We start from the raw sequence: 12,220 nt of genomic DNA, 5'->3' as shown, positions 1-12,220 counted from the left end.
TCCATGAGTGTGTTCCTGGCTTAATCAGGTTCTAATATATTTCTCCTCTTATTACTTAAAACCTAGAAGAATTGAGAATTGATTTAAGTTTTCTCTCCAATAGTTCCAAATGAAAACAGTTGCCTACTTCATTCTACATAGTAAATTTCTCTCCATCAGGACTTCAAATAGACTGAGAACTCTTTGAGGACAGGACATATTCTATTGATCTTGGTAAGCCACAATCAGTGCTTAGCAGAGTACCTTGAAAAAAGCTGCACTTAAAAAGTACTAGTGGGACTTCCCTGGTGGCACAGTGGTTAAGAATCCACCTGCCAATGCAGGGGACACGGGTTCGAGCCCTGGTCTGGGAAGATCCCACATGCCACAGAGCAACTAAGCCTGTGTGCCACAACTACTGAGCCTGCGCTCTAGAGCTCGCGAGCCACAACTACTGAGCCCGTGTGCCACAACTACTGAAGCTCATGTGCCTAGAGCCCTTGCTCCGCAACAAGAGAAGGCGCTGCAATGAGAAGCCCGCGTACCGCAATGAGGAGTAGCCCCCTCTCGCCACAGCTAGAGAAAAGCCCACACACAGCAACGAAGACCCAATGCAGACAAAAATAAATAAATAAAATTGAAAAAAAAAAGAGAATAAAAAGTACTAGTAAAGCAGCAAAACATTCCTTTTGATTGCTTTTTTAAACCTAGAGATTGTTTCTATATTTTTAAGTCAAAACCACAATAGTGAAATAAAATTTAGGTCAATATAAAGAAGTTTCCAATAAGTAGATATTAAAAATCTAATATGTAGTTACAATATCTAATATTTTGATAATGAGATAGGTTTCCTTTTGAAGTAGTGAGTTTCTAAGATCCCAAATCTAACAAATGTGCTTATTACTGCCTAGAAATTTCAATAATGGATGCCCATATTTTATAGAAATTTATTTTAATTATATATTTGTAACTCTAGGACTCTCATTATAGCCTTGGGTAATTACATTTCCTATTTCCATACTTAAATATTTTTCATCATAGGGGTAACAATCACTCATTAAATAAAATGGAAAATACATGTAGAATTGAGAAGAAAATCGGCTAGAGTCTTACCACCCCAAGACAATCACCTCCAATATTTTGGTCTATTTTTTTCCCAATTTTTGGTACATATATTTATAATTTTCTCTTCCAAGTTATAGTCAAATTATAATCTTATATCTCATATATCTTATTTATTAATTTTATTTCTGTTTGAGGAGAAAAATGCTTTCTAGTACTAAGTAAGCAAACAATTCCAATTTGTTCCATAAATGTACTGATTATGTTCGCCTCTTAAAAGGAGCTCACATATGCAACTGATCTCACAGAATTATCAAAATATTAGGCTTGGGAACAAAATAAATAAAGATGAAAATGATGTATGTGTGTATGTCTGAATGTGTATAATTTTTATAAATATCTGTACTTTAGCCCTTTGTCCCTAAGTAGATAATGAGACTCTACAGTCTTTTTCACAAAATTCATTCCAAAGACACTCATGATAATGTAAGCTTTAAAGTCAAATTTGTGTCCCTATTGGTTTACACTATAAAACTGAAAATTTTAGGGCAAGTTATATCACTTCTGCAAGCGTCAGTCTCTTCATCTTTAAAAATAAAAGGCTAATATAAATATTTGCCTTACACGGTTGTTTGTAGAATTAAAGCAATTAACGCATGCATACTTAGAGAGTGCCTTAGCACATAGAAATTGTTTCATAAATGTCATTTATAATTATCACTCTTGGGAAAGTCTTATAGTCAAACCTCAAAGTAATCTCAAAATCTTGAGGCTGAAAATTTTTTTCTTTTCCAGGCTTCGGTTAAATAGAAAATGATAATCAATTTTTTGGAAATAATAATCTTTTAGAAATCACTTAAACATATCTATCGTGCCCCTGTTCTACACATTCCTATCTTCTAATTTGACCAATTCAAAAAATACTGAAAAATATGACCTTTTAACACTGACTCTCTGCTGTACTTTTCTCCAATTCTTTGACTGTCTTATAGAACATGGATTTAGTATAACAGAAGTTGTAGGCCTACTAGGGACTTGCAGGCTACCTTAGACGCTACCTGGTAGGATGTCTTAGAACTATGTTCAGACTAATATACAATAACTAGCCCATCACAGGCAGAGAGCCTTTCAAGTTGAGGTTGAGAGCAGAAGATGACGTAGAGCAGATCGTAATGTATATATTAAACACAAAGCGAAAGGAGCCAGGATCTAGGAACTTAATTTGCTTTGCCAGACAGCAGTCTATCCCTTCTGGGTATCAGTACCACAGTTTACTCATTGAGATCAAGGCTGGAGATTTTATTCTAGGGACTTACGTCTTGAATTTATCAATTTGAAAGTTTAACGGCCAGTTAGGAATTAGACTGACAATGTGTTTATTTCTTTCTTTCTTCTTCCTTTCTTTCTTTCCTTCCTTCCTCCCTTTCTTTCTTGCTTTCTAAGAAACATCTTTATTACAAGTATTCTTAAACATGACATGCATTGTAGAATGTGTATAACTTCCATTCACTGATTATTTCTTTGACTATAGAATTTTTTTTTTGTAATGTCTTTATGTGCTTTAGACACTTTTTCATGCATGTTAAGTTAATTTAAAAGCGACCGAGTGCTCTTGGGAAAAGAATTATTGTGTGTGGGGAAAAAATCAGTGCTTAATCCTAGGAGAGATTAAGAGATTAAGGAGAGAGAGTCTGTGTTTGACAGTTTAAGATTATGAACAAGTATAAGATACCAAAATTCTAGTTTGGATCACTCCATTCCAGAATACATGGCATTAGGTTAGCTATCTTTTGATACAAGGTGAATGAAATTGTTCCAAAGAGCATAAAACTATGGGTCAGAATAAAATAGTTTTTAGAAAAATCTATTTTTTCTTCAAAATTGCTTTCTTTCTTCAAATTTGGATTTGTATTATGAAATGTATTTTTCTTTATAAGGAGTGGTTGTATACAAACGTAGCTCTACAGCTTTTAACAGAACTTCAAATTCGCTTGATAACATATCTTCTTCCTTCTCTGTCAAATAGGTGGCTTGGCAAATGAATGAATTTCAGAGGAGATATATATATATATGTATGTATGCATGTGTATGATAATATTTATGTCATATTTTTACATATATTTATATATACTAAAATAAACATAAGTACATATTTATACAACTTTATATGTATGATATATGTTCTATAAGTTAATATGTATTCATTAAAAGGTATACACTTATATTTAAATTTTATATTTAAATATTACCCATTTCTCCATTTACAGGGTATTCTAAGGATCTTCATATAATTTTAAACTTTAATGATTTCCAAACTATAAATGCTATGAACTTATAAAAACATCATTTGAAAATTTAATTACTCAAATTTATTTTATACTTATTTAGTTTTGTGATTTTTTGAGTAATAAATTTTTTATTTAAAAAAATTTCAAAAAATTGTCATCTGATTAAACATGACAAGCAACTGAAGTAGGTAGACATCTTCAGAAAATGACTGAATGGTTCTCGAAGGAGAGTATCCAAAACAATCTTTGCCCACTTCAAAATATTGTCTAGGGATAGCTCTATATATAAGCTTCTGGGACAAAACAGTGGCCCACAGCTATTATAGAAGATAAGCATGAACAACAGAAGCACTTCACTAAATAAAAGCCCATTACATGAGGGCAGAATTCTGTGCTACTTCATGTGGGTTTGCCTAGTGGGAAAGGAAATGCTATCTTCAGGGTTAAAATGATTAAAGCTGAGGCATCTTTGGAGAAAACAGACCTGCTCAGTTTTAATTACAGAGATGAAGTTTTTGTTATTCATTGCCTCAAAGTGTGAACAATTAAAATTCAATTTAGTAAGCTTATTAAAGAAGTACAGTAATCTAACCTCTTATTTTAGGTTCCAGAGTATAAGATACCATTGTCTACTGCTCTGCAATATTAGTTTTTTTTTCTCAAAGAGTCTAAAACTGATCAGTAAATGCTCTGATACCTCTGATTAGTCCAAAAGTTAAGTCTATGTTTATATAAATTCTGTACACTACCAACAAAGGTTAACACTAGCCTGATCGCTTTCAGGTCCCCTCCAGACACTACTCAGTTTTGTATAACCAGCGCCTTGCACAGTGTTTGGTCCAAAGTACACCTTCAATAATGTTTGGGAAATCGCTGTGAAATTTTAAATTTTATGATATAATATAAAAATAAGCTCTAAAACATTATTCTCCATTTAAATATATCAAAATTGATTATTTTATTTGAAAATGTAATATAATTTTAAAAGACTTTACTGAGAAAAGAATTAGAAATACATCTTACTCAAATTTAGCCTTTAAGGAACAAATTAAACACAAAGAAAAAGTTACTGTGAAATTTCCTAAAGTCACAGTTCATTAACACTAATGTTCTGAGGCCTCTGATTTACCCTCACTCAAGTTGCTAACTTAGGCTGAAACTGATATATAGTATTTATCCAACTTTATTGGAGATTTTGTGAAAGAGGAATGCTTGGCTTTATTTCTACAGGAAACCTTGGTCTCCAATTTTTCTTGGAGGAATGTTGCGTTTTACAGCTGTAGGAACTGGCCTGTAATATGACTGTGGGAAGATTAGTTTATTTTAATGCCTGTTGCATACATGGATAAATAGATTAATGAATGAAATCTGACAAGTGGACATACAGTAAAGATGTAAGTACGTATTTAGTTTCAAAATAAAGCAACAATTTGAAGAGCCACAAAGCTGCATATTTAATACGATTTTTCATTTATTTTTAAATCACCCCATAAATGCTGGGTATCTTTTCATGTGTCTTTTAAATTTCTTTTAATTTCATGTTTGAACATCTTGTATCTTGGACTTACATAACTTTGATAGAATGTAGGGTCAAGGAACAGTTCCAACCACAGTTCAAACAGAACACTAGGTATTAGTGTTTGTTCAATGATTGAATGAATCAATGAATGGAAGGATGACTAAGGTTTGGGCAAAGTCAGTGCTACCAGTCTAAAACATTTACAGTAGTCATTGGAAAGATAGTACAATAAAATTAATGTTAATATATGTGAAGGTAAAATTTTCCTTGGTGTTTAGATTAACCATTCAATTTACACTCCCCTTATAATAGCAAAGCCTCACAAACATCACTATTTCTACATTTCTACATGTAAAACAGAGTTCTTTTTTTTTTTCACTGCTCTGTATCAGTGCTCATCTTTTACAGCATGAACTCTCAGGTAAACTGGTTAACCAAACTGAGCAAAGATATACTAATAACTATTTTGACCATTATTTATATTCTAGAAAGTTAAGTTTGAAAAGAACTCTTTTCCATTAATGGGGTTCTCATGTAATTATGTGGCAGGTCAATATAATTGTCCCTTATTATGGAACTGAGAAAATACAGTGTCTGAGAGGTTAAGTGGTCCTCATAGGAATTCAGTGGCAGACAGCAGTTGTAAATCTATAAATCAAAATATTCAGATTTTTGCTTAGTGTAAGCTATGACCAATTCTGCTAATTTTATACAGGAATATTAGATATATGCTGTCCTGACAGTGGAGAATACTGCTTAGTCCCTTCCTGACTGCTAGACCTATTTGGGGACTCAGCAGGTGGACCAGTTTTTACATTCTAGAAGCTATATAGATTATGTAACTATAGACTTTATTCTCACCTTTTAATTTAACTTTAATGTCATATTACACAAAAGGGTTGGCTCAATTTCATTTATTTGGATCAACGTAATATATTAGACAGGAGGTCCATAATTTCCTTTATATAAAAAGTGCTTAAGATTATCCATAAGTGGTGCATTTTAAAATTCATTAAAGATCCTGACATGTTCTATTAGCAAGTTTCCAGGGAGCACAGATGGCAATTAATCACACAGGTGTTGGTGATTGAGGAGAGCAGCAGCATCTATGAAAAGAACTTCTGAATCTCCAGAAAAAAATAGTAATATAATTAAAGGCATCTCCTATCAATACTTCAACTTTCTTAGATCTTTATATAAATTCTTTGGTTATTAAGCAACACATTGTACACCTTAAACTTACACAATGTTATATGTCAATTATATCTCAATAAAGCTGGGAAAAAATAAAAATTTTTGCTCATTTTAGAGTTTTCCAAATGGCTGAGTGATGGAAAATCCATCCTAGCAGAATAGATGGTCCTTTAAGCCAGTGGTCCTCCAAGTGTAGTCCCTGGACCAGCAGAATCCACATTGCTTGGGAGCTTGTTAGAGATGCAAATTCTTTGGCTCCACCCTAGACCTACTGAGCCAAAAACTGGTGGTGAGGCCAAGCAATCAGTGTTTTTACAAAACCCTCCAGATGATTCCCATGAAAGCTAAATTTTGAGAACCTTTACTGTAAGACATGTGGAGGTGCCTGGAAAAAAGGCTCCCCAGAGAGAACACAGTGGAATGTAACAATTAAAGTATTATAATTTATATTATATTTAAATTATAAAACATCATTTGGTCATGGACAGAGTGTTTCTTCATTTTGAGCTCATTAGAATGTATTTAAATTAATAATTCATCAACATAGAACTATATGGATGCTAAATGCAATTTCATTCTGTGAAGGACTTTGCTTTAGGCAATGGTGGAATGGAAGTTATTGAATGTGGTAACCTAGGCTGAGTTACTGTGAAAGTCTTTGCAGGCTGGCAGGGACCTGAGATGCTAAATTATAGCCGTTGGTGTTCCATATGTCTATCTTGCATGTTCTATGACTTCAGGAATATTTCCCTGAATCATACATATCAAAAAACAGGGCTGAAAATTATAAACCATCTTGGAAGATGAGGAAATTAGCAAATTGCCAATCTAGGGAGCCAATATGAAAAATAGTTCTTTTACTTGAATTTATTTTATTTTTATATATTCTTCAAAGCAATTCCAGAATTTCATGGAGATATGAATATATGTGGTCATACAATTATATTTGCATTCTTTTAATCCTACTTCTTTTATTCTGTTCATTCTTTATACTGGTTTCCATGTCAACAGTGCCAATTGTAAAAGCCACTGCTAATGGAAGCTTAAAAGCAAACCAACAAAAAGAACTCTCTAGCTTTAGGTTAACTGAAACAACCCAAAGATTTGGTGGCCAAAGTCTTAATCAAAATTCCTTCCCCAGTGGGGAGAGGGGAGGGGGAAGGGGCAATATAGAGGTAGGGGATTAAGAGGTACAAACTATTATGTATAAAATAAGCTACAAGGATATACTGTGCAATACAGGGAATATAGCCAACATTTTAAAACAACTATAAACAGAGTATAACCTTTAAAAAGTGTGAATCACTATATTGTACACCTGTAAGTTACATAGTATTGTACATCAACTATACTTCAATAAGAATTCAATTGTAGCTAAATTTTTTATATGATGAAATCATCATCAATGAATTATCACAAAAGTTGATTTTAAATTATAGCTGAAGAATATTTAGTATACTGAATAAATAAATCAGCAAAGCTAATAATATGGTTAACATTCACACTGTATTAAAAATATCATTCTTTCTGAGGTTTTAGAAAAACAACTTATACAAACTGTAGAAGGAATATGAGTTTTGTTAGTATGACCCCTGTTGAATACTCTCAAATACTATCTATAGGTAGCCATGCAGAAATAATTCCCATAACTGTGTGATATGAATAAAAGAAAGTAGTGGTAAACTAATCAAAGTTCTCATTATTTCAATATTTTCCTCCTTGTCAGTTTTGGGAAGCATACTGCCTAAGTCTCTCTAAAGGCAAGTGCAGGCTCTGTAACAAATAGCTATACACACAAGCCCCAAAGAGATTATATCCGGTGTTGGAAGGGTTTAGCTCCAAGAGTGGGACAGTGCTGAAGACAGAAAGGGACTTTTCAGTCTTTCACAGTCTCCTTCACTATCCACTAGTCATTAATGTATCTGTATAAGTGATTCTGTTGTATGGGCCAACGTTTGCTGCATCTCCTTTTACCTTAGGCAGATATTCAGGAGGTTAGGTTAAAAAAGATCTCAAGCAGCAGAGAATGTAGTTTATTGACAGGATGCTTTACAGATAGATAATGATAGTAATGGGGAAGCTCCATAATTGCTCTTCGTGGTGGGCCAAAACCTCAGTCAATGGCTGATACATATGGAACAAAATTATTGAGGCACTTTGTTTCAGAACTGGAATGGTTCCCAAATTAGAACAGATCCACTAACAGTCCATCTGGCTAGGTTTTGGAATGGTGGACAGATTGTGGCCTATGGAAGCAATTCTTTAGAATAAAAATGGCAGGGGTGTTCCTTTGCCAATAAACCCAGAGGACTTTGTAGGAATTCAATACATATCTATATCAGAGAGCCTTGATTGCTCACATCCAAAGTAGAAAAATCTCAAAAAAAGACGTGAGTATTCAATGTCATTGGTGTGAAAGATAATTTCCCATTTCCTGGTCAATGCAGAAATGCTTGTCAAACTACATGTAGGATCAACTCATTTAGCTGATATGCTTTATAAAAGATCAATGTACTGCCAAACTAGTAGGGAAAACAGTGCTCTGGCTTCCCTTCATATGACTCTGGTATACACAGGAGCCGCAGAGAACCAAGGCTTCTTTGGATCATGGTTAAAATTAGGGCTGGACTTAAAATTTAGGAAGAAAGTGATCATATGTTCATAAGGGACTAGCAACTCCTTTAGTTAGTTTAGCCAGTTTCAAATACTACCTTTCTGCTTAAAGAACGAACATGGAATAAAAGCCTCCAAAGGATTTACAGTTCTAGGATCAAAGAGAAGAGCTTTGATTTCTTTTTTTTTTTCTCTTAGGCGCACGCAATCTAACCCAGGGAACACAGCCAGGGAGATCACCCAGTATGGACCGGGGCTTCTGGGTTTTGTGGTGTAACGTAAAGTGGAGGAGCCAAAATCCTCTTTCTCCCTGGTCAACTCATGGCATTAGTGTAATGAAAGGTTGCAATGCTCTGCCAAACCAAGGACAAGCAGACAGGAAATCCTGCAATAATAGAGGAAAGCCCAGCAGCGTTGGGTGGTAGGGGACCTAGGTCATAATAGTCATTCAGTAAATAGTCTACTGAATAGACTAAATTAATTCTAAATTCAGCTCTACTGATAACTACCTATTCACCCTTAACTATTTTTCTTTCCTGAACTTTCAAAAACCAAGTGTGATAATGGTGCTTACTTCCCAGGACTCTGACATTCTAGAGGGACAATACCTAGAAACACATCTTGTGAAGGGTGAGGGATTAAAGATGGTATTTCTCTAAAAGTCACCTGGGGACTAACATTTTAGGGGATAAAAGTGGTGCCAATTTTTTCATTTTTATTCTTGTTTTATTTAATAAAATTTAGGTAATCTAAATCGAAGAATACTCCCTTTTCCAAGGGACTCAGTTACATGATTTTCATTTCAACAAGCCAAAAGTGTGTCTGATGGACACTCATTTTTATTATATTAAGTAAAATGCCCAAGAGATGACTCAGCACTAATTATCCAATATGACTTTATTTTTGCAGGAAGTTCTAATCACCTTCCTAATCTGGCACTCTTTCCTCCAGAAGCCTGACATGTTTTACAAATTATGCTTCATATTTTCAACTGAAATACTGGCCTTTGACCGCTGTTGAAATGCCAAGACCAATGGGAGGGATAAAGCGCTAAGTTGCTATTGGTTTTTATGTTTTTGTGTTAATGAAACATCAAAGCTGAGGTTTCAGTGGGGGATGGTATCGAAGGAAAGATGAAAAAGACCTGGCATTGTTGATGCTTAGACACAAACTGGTAAGTTAGGGTGGGGAAATATACTGATATAAAAGGGTGTTCATTTCATCATTTTACTGTGGGTTCACTCTGAATGAAGAAGAGTAGGAAGATAGGGGCCTTTGCTCATGAGGTTTAAGCAGATCTAAAATTTACAGAGATAAGCCAACAACATTTTAGTCTTTTTCCCCCTTGTCCAGTAAATTTTGAAAGTACTCAACTTTTTTTTCTGCCACAAATGTTATGTCTTTGGGAAATAAATCTGGGGGTCATTGCTGACAAATTTGGTGGCAGTCTGCTTTTACCTTCCTGATGTCTATTTAGCAGTTGGTATAGATACTCATTACCCTAGAGACCCGCTCTCTGTCCCACATTTCAAAGTGGAAAACAAATCAAGCACCATTGGTTAACAAAAGATCCCTTTATCTAATAGAAGGATGATTTTGAAGATGCCACTTTAAACAGAATGATCTAAAGAAGAAAGCTGACTATGGACATTTTCTCAATGTCATAAAGTTCTGTATCAAAATAGCTAAATACAAAACAAAGAAACACAATTTACTACACACCCATCAAATGTTTGGCAAGTATTTCACATTATCTCTAATATTTACAACAACCCCCCAAAGTAGGTATTAGTAGTTCCTGTTGAGTAAAGCACAGGAGTAAATAAATGCTCCAGGATTTGTAAACTAGGAGAAGCCCATTCACTTCCCTCTGTACCATGATGCCTCTTAAGATGGGGTCTCCTCAGTCACAAGTGCTCAGAGATTGCAAACCTGACTCATTCAAAAATAATTGTCATTCTTTTGAATAAAGATGTAAATGCAGGTAGACATTATTTGTTTCTATCCATGTTAGTACCCCTCCCCCTGAAATTCCTAAGTTTAACTAATTATGGTATCAAGATAAACCTTTCTTTTGAAGAGTCTGCATTTCTGATGATGATAATGAGGGATTAGCAAACACCTATAGAACAGTGGTTGCAGAACTGAGCACAATATGGAGGTCAAACAAGTTTTATTACATTTTCTCTTCCTCCCTCATTCTTCAGTAAAATTATTGTATTCACAAGGCTTTACTGAAGAGAGACACAGCTGCTACAATAAATATTTACCCTTACACAAGTCCAGAGAGCCTACAGTGTTTAGAAATAGATAAATAACCCCATACAAAACTATTCAAATACACAAAACAGAGAACACGTTCTGAGTTATACTAGGTATTTTACGTATACTGTCTCAATCTATATAAGAACCGAGAGAGAGACTGATTACTTCATCTTATACATGAGAAAAATGAGATTCAGGGAATCTTACTAATATCATTAAATTAGCCAGTGATAGAGCTGTGATGCTAATCTTCCTAACAGTAAACTATGTTGCCTCTCAACATTATTTACAGATTATTTTATGGCTATTCATAGTAATGCGCCCATAATTCCTCATGTGAATACACAGAAAAATAAGCGTTAAGTTTCACTGTCATTGAATCTTGCTGACCTGTGATTTTTAATTCTATGCTTATGCTCTATTTCTCCACGTACAATCAGCCTTTCTTCTAATCATAAGACATAGCTTATATGAAATCCTGGTAATTGCATAACTGAAATCTATTGGATAATTTATACCAAACAAGCTGAAATGCAAATTTTATTCTTCGTATTAAAAAAATTCCACCTGGCTGGGTACTTCACCATGGAAGCTTAAATTTCTTAAGTGCATAGGCCTGTCTTGTTTAACATACACTCAAGTTTGCAGTTTTTGAATGAGTGAATGAATGAACTAATGTCCTCACTGAGACCAAAGGTACCTCTCCTTGGCTTAGTAGTTGTCACTTGAGGTATATAGAAAATTGCCAAAGAATTTCAAAATTGAAAGAATTTCATATTGAAAACCAGAAGTAAATAAACTTGGTTTACCTACTCAGTGCTGGATATGCTCTTTAAGCAGTTGCCCTTGGCCTAAGAGGCAGCTTGGTTATTTCTCTGATCTAATTATGAAGTTAGGCATAAACTGAGCCAGTGTGGGACTTTTGAACTACTAAACCATACTGAGCTCTGTCTGCTAATGCCATGATATTAAAAGTTCTCTGGTTAGAAACAGAATTTTCAATTTTTTTTTTTTAACTTTGGAATAGTTATTTGTATCCTCTCAAATCTTTCAAGGTACCTCCTTAACCCTTGCTGTATTAAATAATTTTACCTATTTATTTAATATCATATGTGTTTATATGCATCTACCAAAACAGAAAATGCATCCAGGGTAGTATTTTGCTATTCTGAGGAGAAGGAATAAGTTAGTTGGTAAAGCTGTCCAGAAGTTCTTTCTCACTTGTAGTCATTGATTTTAAGCTTCAAGTGTGTGGAGGAAGTATAAGAGCATTTTAAAAGTGCAAAATAAATCTAGAGCT

General features: G+C 34.3%; 1 protein-coding gene and 1 long non-coding RNA gene across 2 annotated transcripts in view; both read right to left on the bottom strand.

Moving 5' to 3' along the window:
• LOC309665606 overlaps positions 1-12,220 on the bottom strand; it is a 419,674-nt gene that overhangs the window by 228,662 nt on the left and 178,792 nt on the right. The window lies entirely within an intron of this gene.
• Positions 1-12,220, bottom strand: part of CALCR (calcitonin receptor) — a 138,191-nt gene that overhangs the window by 83,039 nt on the left and 42,932 nt on the right. The window lies entirely within an intron of this gene.

The sequence above is a fragment of the Balaenoptera physalus genome (genome assembly GCF_965194825.1).
Source record: "Balaenoptera physalus genome assembly, chromosome: 8".
NCBI classification, from domain to species: domain Eukaryota; kingdom Metazoa; phylum Chordata; class Mammalia; order Artiodactyla; family Balaenopteridae; genus Balaenoptera; species Balaenoptera physalus.
This window is presented reverse-complemented; position numbering and strand designations above follow the sequence as displayed.